The sequence below is a fragment of the Alligator mississippiensis genome, chromosome 1 (genome assembly GCF_030867095.1).
Source record: "Alligator mississippiensis isolate rAllMis1 chromosome 1, rAllMis1, whole genome shotgun sequence".
In the NCBI taxonomy this organism is placed as follows: Eukaryota; Metazoa; Chordata; order Crocodylia; family Alligatoridae; genus Alligator; species Alligator mississippiensis.
Window position 1 is genome coordinate 196,102,195 of NC_081824.1, and position 15,720 is coordinate 196,117,914.

General features: G+C 41.7%; 1 protein-coding gene across 7 annotated transcripts in view; it reads right to left on the bottom strand.

The window, feature by feature from the left end:
* The window catches only part of THADA (THADA armadillo repeat containing), a 290,497-nt gene that overhangs the window by 144,673 nt on the left and 130,104 nt on the right, over positions 1-15,720 (bottom strand). The gene's annotated exons all lie outside the window — the stretch shown is intronic.

Here is a 15,720-nt window from a genome sequence, read left to right on the forward strand (position 1 = left end):
AAACAATGCATACTTCAATTAAGTACGGAATCCTTTAAAAAAAAAAAATCAGAAAAATTTAGATTTCACCAGAGTTCAGCTTGCTCTTCAGGGAGGTCTAAATCAAATTACCCATCTAATGCCTAATATAATTCAACTACTCAGAAATATTTAAATGGAAAAAAGGAAATGCAGTCTGCCAACCAAGTTTGTTTCTAACATCTTTTTCATTATGAACAACACACACTATGTTAAATACATTAAGACTATTACATATACCGTGATTTTCCCTTCCTTCCATGTTGTCACTGCTAACAAAGCCATCATTCAATTTTAGCCACCTTAATTAGCTCTCCACAAAACTTTCGCTATTGAAAAGTAGCATTTGTTACATAACAAGTAGAAAGACTATGTTGTGGATTTTAGACCAAAGAATTATGTCAGATAAAGTATGGGTGAAACTATCTTATCGGTTTTGCTTACAAGTAGCAAAGACTAGAATATTTACTACAAAATGGCTCATTGGCCAACTGTAACTACACTTTGTGCTTCATATCAGCCAGCACATTACAAAGGGCACAGCAATGACTAAGGTGCTCAGTGATTCATGCCAGCAATCAAAGTAGAAATGGGATACATAATGCATGACTAATTCACCCACAATGAAAAATACCAGAAAATGCATAGGAAACAAGGCTGTAAGGAACCTCTGCCTTTTCACTAAGCACCTTAAAACAACCCCCCCCCCCAAAAAAAAACCAAAAACCCATCATAGCTTCCCCAAAACCGACCCATTTATAAGGTTACTGCAGGCATGAATACACATTAAGATCCCAATCCTGGAAACGTACATGGAACTAGTTTTACTTCTATTGCAATGAGGTATAATGCTACAATTTCAGTCCCACAAAGACTTAAGCATGAGCATAACTTCACTTACACGCAGGGTGCTTATTCCTTGTGCCTAGTATCCCTAGAGTAGCTACTTGTGTGGGCATTAAGTTACATGTCTGCATAATTATGCACATTCAGCCCTAATTTTAAGCTGTTCTTAGTATGAGTGTTTAAACTGTACAAACTTTACAGTCTTGTAACATGTAACATTTTTTTTGCAAGAGGGAAAAATAAAACACAAAACACCTGCTTGTACGTGGTGCAAACAATATGTGTATGCAAACAGGAGAAATATATAATAGATGGAGTATATTCATATTTTTATATGGGGTAAATAAAAAAGTATATTTTTATGTGAAGCCACCTTGGAACCAAGAGAGCTGTTAAACTCACCATTTTATCACAAGTGCTATGACACTTCAGCTAAGTACAGAGAGTCAAAAAGCCAGAGGCTGAATCAATTCAATCTTTGCAGGTTAGTCTAAACTGCCTAGATTGAAGCGATAAGCAAGTGAACAGACATTCACTTTTGATTCCAGAAATGAGCCACATGCCTGCAGTGGCCCAGGCCAGAAGCTCGGGGAGGTGGGGGGGGGGGGGTGCTAGACCATGCCTCTCAGCCTGCTGGCCACTGCCAAAGGAAAGGGAGGGAAAATAGGAGAAAAATCCTCCAAGGCTTCCCCCTGTCCCAACTGGAGAGGAGGGTGGGGGGCGTGACCAGGCCCCAGCCCGAGCTAGCATGCTAAAGTGGGGCAGGAGGGGTTTAAACCCTCTCCCTGGCCCACATGGGATCCCCCAGGCCAGATCAGCCAGGGGGGTACTCCTGCCAGAATTACGCCCATTCCCCGTTCCTGGCTTGGGCCAGCACGCCAAGGCAGGGGGCAAGAGGGATTTAAACTCCTACCCTGGCCTGCATGAGACCCCAGCCGGGGTCTGCCTGGGGGGCAGCCCTGCCAGGTTTATCTCTATTTCCTGCTCCCAGCCCAGGCCACCATGCCAAGGCAAAGGGGGAGAAGGAGGGTTTAAACCCCCTCTAGGTCCTGTACCAGACCCCAGCCAGGGCCTGCCGGGGGTAGGGGGCGGTCCTGCCAGGCTTTTGCCCCCTCCATACCCCACTTGTGGGGGGCGGGCAGCCCCTGCCAGGCTTCTCGTCATCACCCCTCACTCGAACAGAGTGAGTGGCCAGGCCCCAGCCTGAGGCCAGCATGTTGAGGTGGAGCGGAGTGGGGTTTAAACCCCCTCCCTGGCCTGCACAGGACCTCAGCTGGCAGGCCAGCAGAGATCCCAGGCCAGCAGAGACTTCAGAGATCATGGCCAACAGGCCCCAGCCTGCTGAGGTAGGTGAGAGGGGGGTTTAAATCCCTCTACCCCCTGCCTCAGCATCCTGCCCCAGCCTGGGAGCGGGGAGAAGCCTGGCAGGGGCTGCCCACCCCCCCACCTCAAGCAGTGAGCAGACGGGTGATCTGAAGCCTGCCAAGGGCTCTAGCTACAGTAGTGATAGTGCTCTATCTAGGGAGCAGAGGGGCAGGGCCAACCCTGCTCAGCTGGAGCAGACAGCCCAGCCCAGGGCTGTAAATTATCCTGGGATGCTGGGGGAGTGTGAGTTAACTTGAACCAGGAAGGGCTCTGGGAGAGAAATTCCATAAACTGGTTTGACCTAAATCAGTTCAGTCTAATACTACATCCAATAAGGTTCATCTTAAATTAGTTTCAGTCATTTTGAAAGCAGTTTAAGTGCACAGATCTTCTGCTATGTTAGAGATCTGAAGGTTCCTGATCACTTAAACTGGTTTAAACTTCTCTCTCTAGCATTCATAGTTGTTACTAAAACCTTCTCTCTGCAACACAAACAATTCTGAGAATCTCAGTTGGAGTTCTGTAGACATGATGGTCCAGAAAAGTACAAAGGGGCGGGGGAGGAGGGGGGGTTGTGATGTCTTTTATCAAGCCAGACTACTTCCTTTGTGTAAGAAACAAAACTTCAGCCACCCCTGAGGAACAGCCATGCGTGCCTAAACTATGTAGTTGGTTAAATCAAAATTATCACAAAAAATTACCTTACCTTTCTAAATCTCCTTTTTCATTCTCCAGTTGCAGTTTGTAGGCATCCTGGTTGCAGAGAAAAGTTTGAAAATCTAATCCAAGTGTAATCTAAAGACTCCAAAGCAAGACAAAAAACCTACAACCTATTTTTAAAGGCTCTGATTTTTTAAATAATTTCATGTGTTTTGGGGTGATTCTCTGTTTCTGAATATATGAGACAGTAGTAAAAGGAAACTCTTACTAGGAAATGCCCAAGCCTTTATCCTTACTGCTTTAAAAAGGCCAATATTTAATTTAAGTCATTTTTTTCAAATTTAACAGAAATAAGCAAATGAGTATTAATTATCCTAGTGTAAATGTTACTGGAGACATGCTTTCTGTAGTTACTATCTTCAGAGACAGCAGTATTCATTTAACAACTGCTTCCCACCACCATCTGCAGCTCATCTCACCAACTTTGTTACAGTAGAGTTGGAGTGTTATCGCTGTGATGGTCCAGGAAACTTATGAGGGGCAAGAGTGTTTTTTTTTGTGGTACTGGGCCAATTGCATATGTGGGGCAAGCTCTTGGGCATGAAGTGAAGAATGGTGTTTCATGCCTGAAGGCTTGCTCAACATCTCTCCTGACCATACAGTCCAATAAAAGAGATCACAAAAATGCTCATGCCTGTCACCTGCTTTATCTCTTAAGTAGAATGAGAGTGCCTCATCTCCACTAAGATTTTATAGTAGGATACTAAACACGTGCTACTTATCCCACAACATTACATATATACTTTTCTTTTTAGCAATGAAGACAAAGCCAAAACAATAGCTGTTCTAAAACTGATCCAGTTTATAACTCACCTATTTAAACTAAGAGGTGAAGGTTCTTCTGCAGTATCTTTTATTGGACCAACTATACAGCTGTAGTTATACAAGCTTTTGGGCGCACACTGCCCTTCCTGGACCATCAGAGCCACAACAACCCTCTTACCCCACTATGTAAGAATTGAATAAACAAGAGAGACCAGACCAAAGGAATTGAGAAAGCAGTAAAATCAGACTATAATTCTGTCTCATCTTGAGACCTCAGGACATGACTCAGGATGTCAAGACTGCCAATAGCTGGTAGAGTTATTGATTTACTATAGTAAGATATTCAATGTAGTGTCTGCTTTATAGCTAAACTCTGGTTAATTCTTAGTACCATGGGAGTCCAAAAAAAAGTTAGTATCTGGAGAGAGAAAGATCATTTTTGGCAAACTTCCCACAACTGATCTTTTAACTCACATCATCTACTCCCACTCTTGCAATCTAGTCACATTTGTGCTGTATGTCATTTAGAAAATACAGGTTTAAAAGGTACAGGACAATTGTGGTGCACAAATGCTTACAAAACTGTAGGACACCTTTGCCAATATATAAATAGCAAAAAAAACAGTTTACAGCATGAAAAAATAAAACTGTTACATTATTATGATAATTTATGTTGAGGTGAACGTATTTTTCCACTACACTAATTTTTCTTTTCTCTTTGTACTGATCTTATAAGTAAGGTTTATCTTGGACACTAAAAATTAGCTCAGAAGAGGAGCAGCTGCAAGGAAGTTTCAGCAGAAAATATTTAATTATAGTGGGTTTTCTTCTTTGATTTTTAGGTAATATAACATTCATTCACGATATTAAGTTTTATAAATCAACTATGAACTGTTACACTTCAAATACTACTGCCAAGCCAAATAAAAAAGTAACTTACAATAGACAATATCTCTATACTAGCGAGTCAGTCAAGCCAATTTTATAACGCTATACTTCCTCACTCCTGAGCCCCTAGAGATCCTTTGCTCTCACCTCTTTCTGCCAAGTCCTTTTTTCGCATTGCTGGTAATTCACTTTAAGATCTTGTGTTCAATACTACCCCTCTGCTCTTTCCTTGGACCCCACCCCCCACCATGTTACATGCTCAAGAATGGCTTTCCAACTGTCTATTCTCTCTCTTTCTAACCATGCCTGTCCACAAATGTATACAGTTATAGTAGCAACACAGATACAGCATACCATGGGCTTTCTAATGAAATGACACATGCCATATCAATACAACAAAACACAAGAAAACATTCATGATGGTCTAAGAACCCCCTGATCACTGTGGGGTTTATAACTGATAATTCACCTAATTTACTGATATCTATATTTTTTTTTATTCATAAAGAAGCTTGTTCATGTCCTCTCACAGGCCTACAATCCATGTATTTGCTTTTTATCCTCACATCTTAAATACCATTTTTCTTACTGCTTCAAGTCCTCAGACATGCCTTTACCATATCTTCTGACCTCCCTAAAGCAGCCATATTTATCAGCATATCCAAATATTTTGGGTAGACCATATAAAATCACCACATCCTGATAATTTAGCAGGGATCATGTTACTTTTTCCTTAGTATACTCAAGAGGAATGCACCTCTCAGACAATCTCAGTGCTGTCAAATGGGGCAGAAATCTAAATCCCCCTTCATGTTCTACTTCCTAATTACAAACACACTACTGCAAATCTCCTAATAATTGTATCAGGGGATTCCTAACCATTCACTGGGCCCCAAAGGAACAAACCATTTTTGAACATGGAGTATTTTCACAAAGACAAGTCCACTTCCAACAAGGCACTAAGCATCTCTTTCAAGGCACTGAAGTCAACAGAAACTTCACTATCCACTTCAATGGGAACAGAATAAAGCTCATCTCCTACCGGGCCTGATTTTCTAAACTGTCATTCCCTGACTTTATCAGAACTATTCTTGATTTATACTTGTGAAGGAAGCATCAGAACTACTAATTTTAATGGCAGAACTATTGATTTCAATTAATCGAACCGGTGAAGACAATGCATAGAATGGGGAAAAAAGCTACTTTAACCAGGTTGTTTCTATGAAACAATGAAATATGAAATAAGGAAAGTACAGACACTTCTGTTTGGCTGACCCTTCTGTGGTGCATGCAAGTCACTGAACCTCCCCCCAATTTCTTGTGTCAGACCCTCTTCAACTCTAATTATTAATCCTCACAAAACCCCAAGAACATTACACAGGGGTTGCATATGCTCGAGTCAAGCTTTTTCCAAGGCACAAACGAACAAGATGTTTCTAGACACTAATGAACAGAGACTGATGACTGAATGTTTCTCTCTGTATCTTACTCCCTGTCACTCCACTGCACTGATTAAATTGGGATTCCACCCTATACACACAGCATAGCTTTTGAAGTCAAGCAACACCCACATAGCTGATACAGGCCTTCCATAAGATTAAACACCAAAACATCTGCTTTGCTTTGCAAAGCAATCTAAAACTTCACAGGCTCATGATTCGCTCGTGACCCCCCACCCCTCATTATTTTAATCTATGAATGGTTTAATTAAAACTAGCATTCCTATTTAATGTAAGCACTATAAACTGTCTTGGCATTTCAAATGCACTAGTGAATGCTACATCTGGATATATATGGTTCTACTTAAGAAAATGGTCATCTTCAAACAAACCAGACTCTAGCAGTGTTCTCTGTAATATTCTGATACTTTAGACCAGTGGTTCTCAACCTTTTTTGTACCAGAACCCATTTGTAGACATCAGTGGCCAGCTTGGACCCAGTGCTCCTCACTCCCAACCTGCTGCCCCCTGGGGTGTGGGGCAGGGAATGTGTGTGTCTGGGGAGGGGCCCTCGGAGGCTGGAAGTCTGCCAGCCTGCAAGGGAAAAGCCAGTGTCCCACATTTTTCTCCTTTAAAGGAGAATCCAGTTTAAAAGTTTGTTGATCCATTTTTAAAGTTTCTTGCGACCCCCTTTTGGCTCATGACCCACAGATTGAGAAATGCTGCTTTAGACAATGGAAGGACAGCACTCGAGGAAGTTAGGGTACTATACTTATATGCAAGTATGTTGTATTGCAATATAGCCTTGTTTAGATTATCAATCAATTCTTTCTCCTCAACAGTAGCCTCAAAGGAAACACAGCATTCACATCCCTCCCTCCTTTTTTTTCCTAACTCCAACCCAAACAAACATAAATGTAAGTGACTAGACCATCCAAGATGGCATGGCAATACATATGCATCTCTCTTTTACAGAACATTCAAAGAGAAGTAGTAAGGGCATCTTGTGCTCAGAACACAAAGTACAGGTTTTTCTTGTATACCTGAAGCAGACTCTAAAGTAGCGTTAAGGTGATATGGGTCAGGGTTTCTTAATGTGTGTGTTGCAGGGCACTAAGGTGTGTCTGCTCCTTTAAGAGCAGAAGCAGCCAAGCTAGAGAGCCTGGAGAGCTCCCAGTGATTCACAGCTGCAGGTTGCCATGGCAGCAGGCTAATGAGGGAATTAAACAGCACCTGCACCTGGTCAGGTGACCAGAAGGAGACAGGGCTCTGCGCACATATAAACCCCAGGGCTGGGGCTGGCAGGAGTCAGTTTTCTGGCAGCAGCCAGGGGGAAGGAGCTCTTGCAGGAAAACTTACTTGGAGATGCTTGGTTGCCGGTTCTGCTACTGATGAAACTAACAGGCTCCAAGACCTCCTAAAATACCTGGGACTAGGAGACACACATTACGGAGAGAGACGCTTGCCTTCTTAAAGGGGAACAGTGTGGTTTCCAGTGTTACGGTTATCGTTATTATTACGTTGTAGCCCAGGGGCTTGTATTTATGTTATTATTTGAACCGGTGGACTGGGATGAGGCTATCTGGGGAGGAGGAGGTCTCATAGGGCGCACACTATTGTGAAGCCCCAGCACCAGAGATGGTGCGGAGACAGGGCTGCAGAGAGCCCAGCACCAGAGAGGGTGCAGCAACGGGGTGCGGAAAGCCCAGTGCCAGAGGGCGCAGCAATGGGGTGCGGAGAGCCCAGTGATAACAGAAGGCTGAATTAATGGCCAAAACCTCATTACAGGGGCAATGCTGATATACCATCTGCGAGGCATGGGGCATGGTAAAGGGGTGGTTTTGGAGCCACACATCTAGCCCGTAAGGCTGGGGGTGTCCCACGGGGCACATACTTAGAGCGGGACCCAGCAAGGGGTCTAAGAACCCACAGGGTTTAGTGGGGTCCATTAGGACTGTGACTGTGCAGCAACTTGAGGGCAGCCTCCCTATCTATTATTTAAACCAACAAGATGTGGTAGGTGAGATTAGAAGGCGCCCACAGGGTGAAGCTGGCATGGTCACCAAGCCCTAGAGGCATCACGGCCACCCCTGGTGACTCTGCACCGTGACAACGTGTCCAGTCTTGCCTAAAACAGCTTGGTCAGTATATACTGCTTTAATTTGAAAAAAATCAATTCAGGGGTGCTGCAAGATCCTTTGAAGGGTGCCTCAAGATGTGAGAAGCTAAGAGACAAATGTAGGCTCAGGCTCTTCCCTGCCTGGCCAGTGCTCCCCACCACCCTGGTGCCTGCTCCTCTGCAGCATGGTAAGCACTGTAATAAGTTTGTTAGTTTACAAAATGAACTCAACTCACAAAAGTTACAGAGGGGTGTGTCTCAAGTCTAATGAGTGCCTTCTATCTGAAAAAGTTGAGAACCACTGCCCTAGATAAAAAGAGAATATGTAAAAGTTAAAGGTGAATTTAAAGCAGGGGTGTCAAACTCATGTACCCCACATGCTGAATGAGTAGTACAGGGCCATTCCAGAGGATAAATCAAGCCTACAGACACCCCTGCTCCCCATCCCTATGCCAAATCACTTGCTCCAGGTCTATCATTCATCATTCTTCCTGCAAGTATGTACCACATCTCTATATGGGTATGCTGACACCACCTACCCATAATGACTGCAGATGTCATTTGAGTGAATCACTGTATATTAAATTATATTCTACAGCAGTGCACAGAGGCTCCAAGCAAGGTGAATGCTCCATTACACTTGATGCTATACAGATAACAAATGAGAATGCAGAACTGAAACTAATAGTCCCTGTCCAAATCACTTATAAACTAAAGCAGAGTAAGTAAAATCAATACCCTTAACTTCACTCAAATCACTGACACCTAGTCCAGATCACTGAATACTATAATTTCTACATTAACCGCTGCTTAATAAAACAAGTAGTTCCATTTCTGAATGGTTTTAAAGGTGTAGCTTCATTTAAAAATGTGATAGTAACCCAAATTTTGAAGAGCCAACATAGGAATAACAAGTGATGCATATCTGTTACAGGAAAAAGGATACCTACCTTTCTACCAATTTCAAATAAGCTTTCTCAGCAACCAGTACTAAAAGTTACAGTACTCCTGATTTCAATTGACAAAGACGTGTTATGGGGCTTGAGTCAATGATGGAGATTCTGAGGTGCTCCCATATGCCCTGGTTAAAATTCTGCACTGACATGGAAGAGACAATTGACCAATAACAGACCAAGTTTGTTAAGTTACAAATGATGGAAATACTTTCTTGTGCAAAATAAAAGGTATAAAATCACTGCAATTTCCCCAAGTTACTTCTTCAATCTATAAGCAACTTTTTACGTAAGTGTAGCTAACTGGAGATTTAAGGAAAAAATAGGAATTTTAGGGAAATCAGGGATTGTCCAAAAGTGGACAAATTTAGTTATGGTCCAAAAGCTGACCATGAAAGTGTTACCTCTTTTTTAAAAAAAGGGGTTAATGATTTCCAAATCTGACACAGTTCCAAGTGAGATGATCATTCTGGGTTTCTTGAAATGAATTCTTCTGTACCATCTGTAAACCGTCGCTCGTATTCTTGTGTACATGTAAAACCATATACCAGTTGAGCAATGATTGTCCCATTGTGGATCAAAGTCATGTTTTAATAAGATGTAGTTCACTGAAACTGCACTGGAAGCATTAGTTCCTAGAATCACCAAAATAATTTTTGTCAACTTCGCCCCTTTGGAAAACAGCTGGAAAACAACCCCTTTGGGCTAACTGGGGAAACACAAATATTTCTTAACTGTCTTCAATGATCTTTCTGTAAACTGACATTTGACTTGCAACAGATGAAGCCAAGTAATCAGTAGACTATGACTGAAATTGGAACCATACACCTGAAGCAAGTCTTGAACTTGCTTTTCTGTTTTACTTGGAGGTGCAGCATGAGTTTCAAAGCCCTGCACAACCTTGTAACATTCCCTGTGAAATCCTGACTGAATATGGGACATTGTAAAATCAAGTGCTTCAAAGCAGATGCACTTAGAAAATGTGTTTGCTGAATTTGGGTAGCTGGGTTCATTGGTCCCTTTTTGGATGTTTCTGGAAACTTCTCTGTTTCTTGAAAGCTCTAGCATCCACCTTTAAATTTTTCTTCTGAAATTGCATCCAGAATAAGTGTATATTTCATCTAACTGGACAAACTGAAGTGAGTTCAGTGCCACTATAATAAGAGATTTGTCTTCTGTAGCTGAAGACCATCTGACCACTGAAAAGTTTATGTACAGATTGTCTACCGTGTTCTGGATTTTCAACCTACTTAGATACCCACAAGGAAGTTACAATTTTTGACTGTATCATCAAATTACACATTCTCACATGAGAAACTTTTTCTGTATCACTTGCAACCTTTCAAGTTGTATAGACCAGCATTTCTCAACCCATGGGTTGCAAGAATATATGAAAGGGTCACAAACCAACTTAAAAAATGTATCAACAAACTTTAAAAATGGATTCTCCTTTAAAGGAGAAAAACATGGGAAACTGGCTTTTCCCTTGCAGACTGGCAGAGTTGCAGTCTATGAGGGGCTGCTCGGGGCCCCCGTGCCCTAGACAAACCCCACCCTGCCCCACTCACTGGGGAGTTGGGGCCTAGGGGCAGTAGGTCAGGAGTGAGGGCCACTGGGTCTGGACTGGCCACTGATGTTTACAAATGGGTCCTTCGCAATTAAAAGGTTGAGAACCACTGGTATAGACATCCACACTGTACAGAGGTAGTCCTCAGAAACTGACACTTATGTTTCCAACAATAAGGGGACTGACTTTGTACCAACTTTATACAATAATTAAATTTGTCCACTTGTCTGTGGCAAATACATTTCTATTCCAAACTAATGCATTTCTTTATTTGTGCAATCCCTAAAATATCCTTAAGTCCCCAGGTTGCTTGTAGTCAACTGGAGCAGGAACCAAAGGCTAGCTGCCTAATGGTGTTAATATTTCTGAGGCACCCAATCAACCAAAACTTAACATCTTTCCCTGTGCATAACTATGTAAAACAAAGCCATTCTTTCTGCTCATTAAAGTTTGATGATTTTCGATGTCTTTATTTGTCTGAAATTAATAGTGTTGTATGTCCTTCTGTTCCTACTGCTGTTCAGCCTCTAAGAGCAAACTACTGTTTGACTAAATACACTGATGAAGTGTTAACACAGTCTTGATTCTCTAACTGGAAAAAAAGCTCAAGACAAATATGAAAGGCACCAGGTTTCTTGGTAACACCTTGGCATGGTTGATGTCCTTCAAAAATATGGCATGCTAAATTTTTAGTCTTCTTAGAAAACAGAACAAAACAGGAAAATACTAATGAAAAGTACCACAAGACCATTATACTGAAAATGCGCCCTCAAGTAGAGGGTTGGACGGCATATTTACTCAACTAGTTTGTTTAGTAGCATCATATAATCTGGATATTTGAAGGTGGTTGAAAACAAAAGGAGAGAGAGTTGAGATAAAGTCACAAGCCCAATTCTGCAAAATGAGAACTAAAATCATGGAGCTTAAAATCATGAAGGATATTTCTGAAAAAAGTTATTTCGGGTGTATAAATTACAGTAAAAGAAAGAGACTTCAACAAAGTAAAAACTACTGCATTATGAATATGACAACATAAATGTTCATGAAGAGGTCACTGAATAGTACAATTAGCATGGAATTTGGTGGCGGTGACAGTACCATCATTAAAGGAGTACAGTATTACGTCTAAATCTGAGGATTGACAGTGTCAGACATTGCTATAAGGGTACTGTTATTGTGGCAAGCAACCATGCTACAATGAAAGGAACCACACAAGCTGCATATACCTACTGGTAATATGCTTCATCTGCCTGGAGGCATGCATGCAGCTGCTGCCACCAGAGCCACACCAGGGCTCCAGAGTCCGGTGCAGCTGTTTGCAGTCTTCTGGCTGCAGCCACCCTGGGCACCTGCTGCCACACATGGAGCCTGGGCTGCTTGCAGCAGGGCTTGCAGCCTCCCAGACATCTGCTGCGAACAAACTGGGCTCTGTGGCCAGCAGCAGTTGCCCAGAACCAGGGACAGCTATGGCTTGCCAAGCAAAATGGCCTTGCGTTCCATACTCTGGTACACGTGCTGGAGGTTGCTGACTCCTTCCTGGACTAGAGGATTAAACCCAAATCCAAAGTGAAACAACAGACCAATGGGAATGTGAGCAAAGTGAGACAACTCCACCAAAGTGAGACAACTCCACCACCTGGGATAACAAGGAATAACAGCCACAAATTGATTGAGAGTAGGTTCAGGCTTGATATCAGGAGGCATTACTTTACAGTTAGGGCTGCCAGGCTCTGGAATGGGTTCCGAAGGGAGGTGCTGCTCTCCCCTACTTTGGGGGTCTTCAAGAAGAGGCTGGATAGATATCTGGCTGGGGTATTATGATCCCAGCACTCGTTCCTGCCCAGGCCAGGGGGTCAGACTTGATGATCTGTTCAGGTTCCTTCCGACCCTAGAAACCATGAAACTATTGTATTAAGTGCTTCATTACTCCTATTTATAGAATGTACTGTTCCTAAATAAACATTTCCATCCATCCCTAGTCTATAAAGACTTGATTAGCTGCTGTCACTATTACAGGACTAGCAGTCTCTTTTCTTCCCTATATTCCTTTCCTGGTGGCACATCTCACAAATTTATCGACCCATGATGGAATACCACAACTCTCCCACCATTACAGAAGGCCTTTGGCTACAGCTGTGATACAGAATAGCAAAGCATAGCTCACGGAGTATCTGGCATCTTCCCATTTCTGGGGTATAAATCTGCTTCTGATTATATGTTTGATTTTTATTTTTAAAACTTGATTATTACACACCTGAAAGTTCCATTTCCCTCCAGTACACACAAGCTTAGCATTATGTTGTCTTTCAACATTCCTGATATCACAAAAGAAAAACTGTAAAAATTAAACTGCAGAAAGTGTTTTATGCACATAATATGCCACACTACTTAGATCTTTGCCTATGTTATTTAATTTGCACAGTGTGGAGTTTGGCAGGCTGATCTCCAAAAACGTGGCAACTTGGCTTTAATAGTACTTTATGTTTGGATTAGATTTGTTTATATTAAATATTTATGAACCATAGCAAAACCTATAATAGTGTAATTATGTCATAAGGTGGAGGGGATGGTATTTTATTAGATGTTTTTGGTCTTCCTGGCATTCAAAATTTGTAATTCAATAAATGGTCCATCAAAAAGTCATACTCTGGTTAGGAAAGAACTATACTTTTATAAAGGTCTTATTTGCATAACCAGCTATAAATATTAGGCATAGCAACTGAATTTACTGTAACAACACAAGTAAGTGTGAATGAAACAGTAAATTAAAAGCTGTGTGCCTGATAAGAAATTGTGCTTGTTTATCATGGCTTCATTACAAGATGCTGATTTTTCTTCTCCACATGTGGAAACCAACTATAAAAAAATTTGCCACGCATCCCATAGATCACTTTCATTATAATCTTCATCCTATAAAAAGCGAGTGGGAATTAACAAATTGTTAACTAACCACACATTGCTGGAAGAGTTACAAAACAAGCCAAAAGGAGGTATGGGGATAGTATGAGCTGTTTTGGAACTGAATTATGACTGGCTATGGTCTTGGAGTGCATGATCACAGGAAATGGCCAAAAAGAATGTGGAGTCTTGAGATGCACAACCTAAATACAAGATTCAGAAGTAGAAAGATTAAAATAAGGTCTGCCAGTAACTATTCCAGATAGACTTCGGGAGGGAGTTCATGAAGCAGTGGGACAATTTCTTAGCTTCTCTACCTCCTCAATCAGCTACCTCCTGCCAAACAACAGGGCTCATAGGCAGGAAAGATGTGATAATATGAATCCCACTAATTGTATCTCAATAATATTAACCAAAGTTATCCCTGTTTTTATACCCTATGTTTCAGAAGAGTGGGTAAGATACGCTTCTGATTCTTTTTGCTAGTAACCACTCAATTTTCAAAGCAATTCAGAAGAACTTTTAAAAACTGCAACTCTAATTTTAACCTAAAATTCTTCCATCATTTTTCACAGGTCCCTTACTTATAACACAGTGCATATTGTAGATAAGAGCTGCTTTTTTCTTAAGAATAATTAAACCAAGATTTCAGCAATTAAAATGAATCCAGTCCTCTTATTGTTTCAATTATCCTAAGTGGTTTTATTCAACTTATAACTAGGGGAACCATAATTGAATGTGTCCTTTTTCTTTATTTGTGTTATATGTACTGCTATCATTACAGGACATGAGATCATGTATTCTGAGCTTTCTTCATTTCGTTTTAGTATTTAAAGGGGAAAGCTTACATTTCCTTTAAAGGAACAATATCAGATAGGTTATACCAAACAGTCACAACTATATATTTTGGAACAGTATTTTTAAAAGATGGAAATATTTTTTTACGTAATATAATCATTACGTTGATGTTGATTTTTTAAACATTTTTTAGCAAAAATTTCATGACAGAAACTGTTCTTAATAGGTCCAAACATTGCTGGAGACTGAGTTACTAAGAGCCCCATGCTGGAGCGACCAACTTGGCTCTTACTGACCAAAGCTAGTTCAGAAAGCTATGTGAGTAAGGAGATGGTCTCCATCCACAGATATCAGCATTAAATACCACCCCCCCAGAAAAGAAATCCTGTTGGCAGCCACAAAATATATCACCAACACCACTTTATCTCCCCTCCCTCCATACCTGGTGTTACAAGGGCTCCTGACATTGGGATCTATGGAATATTATACCCCATCCCAAATATCATACATCCTGTCATGCCAGATGTGGGACTAGAGATCAGGACTCTCTTCATACCTCCCTACAGGAATCCCTTCGTATCTTCCTACCTCCTGTCTCCTGGGTTGGGGGGGAGGGAGAAAGAGGGGAGAACTGGGAGTGGGGTGTCGGGGGCACAGTTTCCTGGTTCAATGTGAGTGTCTCTGGAAGGAAGACAGGGGTGAAGGAAAGGCTTCTAGTTTCCCAGGTTCAGCTGGGAGGAGGAAGGAGGGCACTCAGCTATCTTTGGCAATCTCCAGAAGAAGAGAGCCATGCAAAGAACTGTTCTCTTTAGCTCTGGGCCTGGAGACAATGATTCCTTGAATGCCTTTCCACCTGCAGAACCAGGAGACCAAAGGCAGAGTGCTTAGCTGGCTCCCCATGCTGAGGGAGATCAAAGCCACAAGACTCAGTGACCCCCTTGTCATGCAGCCTGGTTGCAGATCACACTGCTCCACGCCATCACAGCAATTATGAACCACTCCAACCAGGGGGCATAATGTGGGGGGAGGAGCATCATTTGAAGTACTTCAGAAGTTGCATCTGTCCAGCACCTCAGAGTGTAAAAGGAACTGGAAACAGTGTAAACAGAACGAGACAGAGGCAAGGCTGCAGCAAGGAAGATAGATAGCAAGTACCTTTAAAAAACAAGAACAAGGCTAAACAGTTAGATATGGGACTGAGAAGAGTGATCTAAATTCATATCACAGATACTTAACCTCTTCATGCAAATGGTCAGACTGACTAAATATAAATAATATTATTTACCCTCTTTTTTTAAAGACCCTATGGCCCAGGGATGAAAAGCTCCATATCTGTCTTTCGTC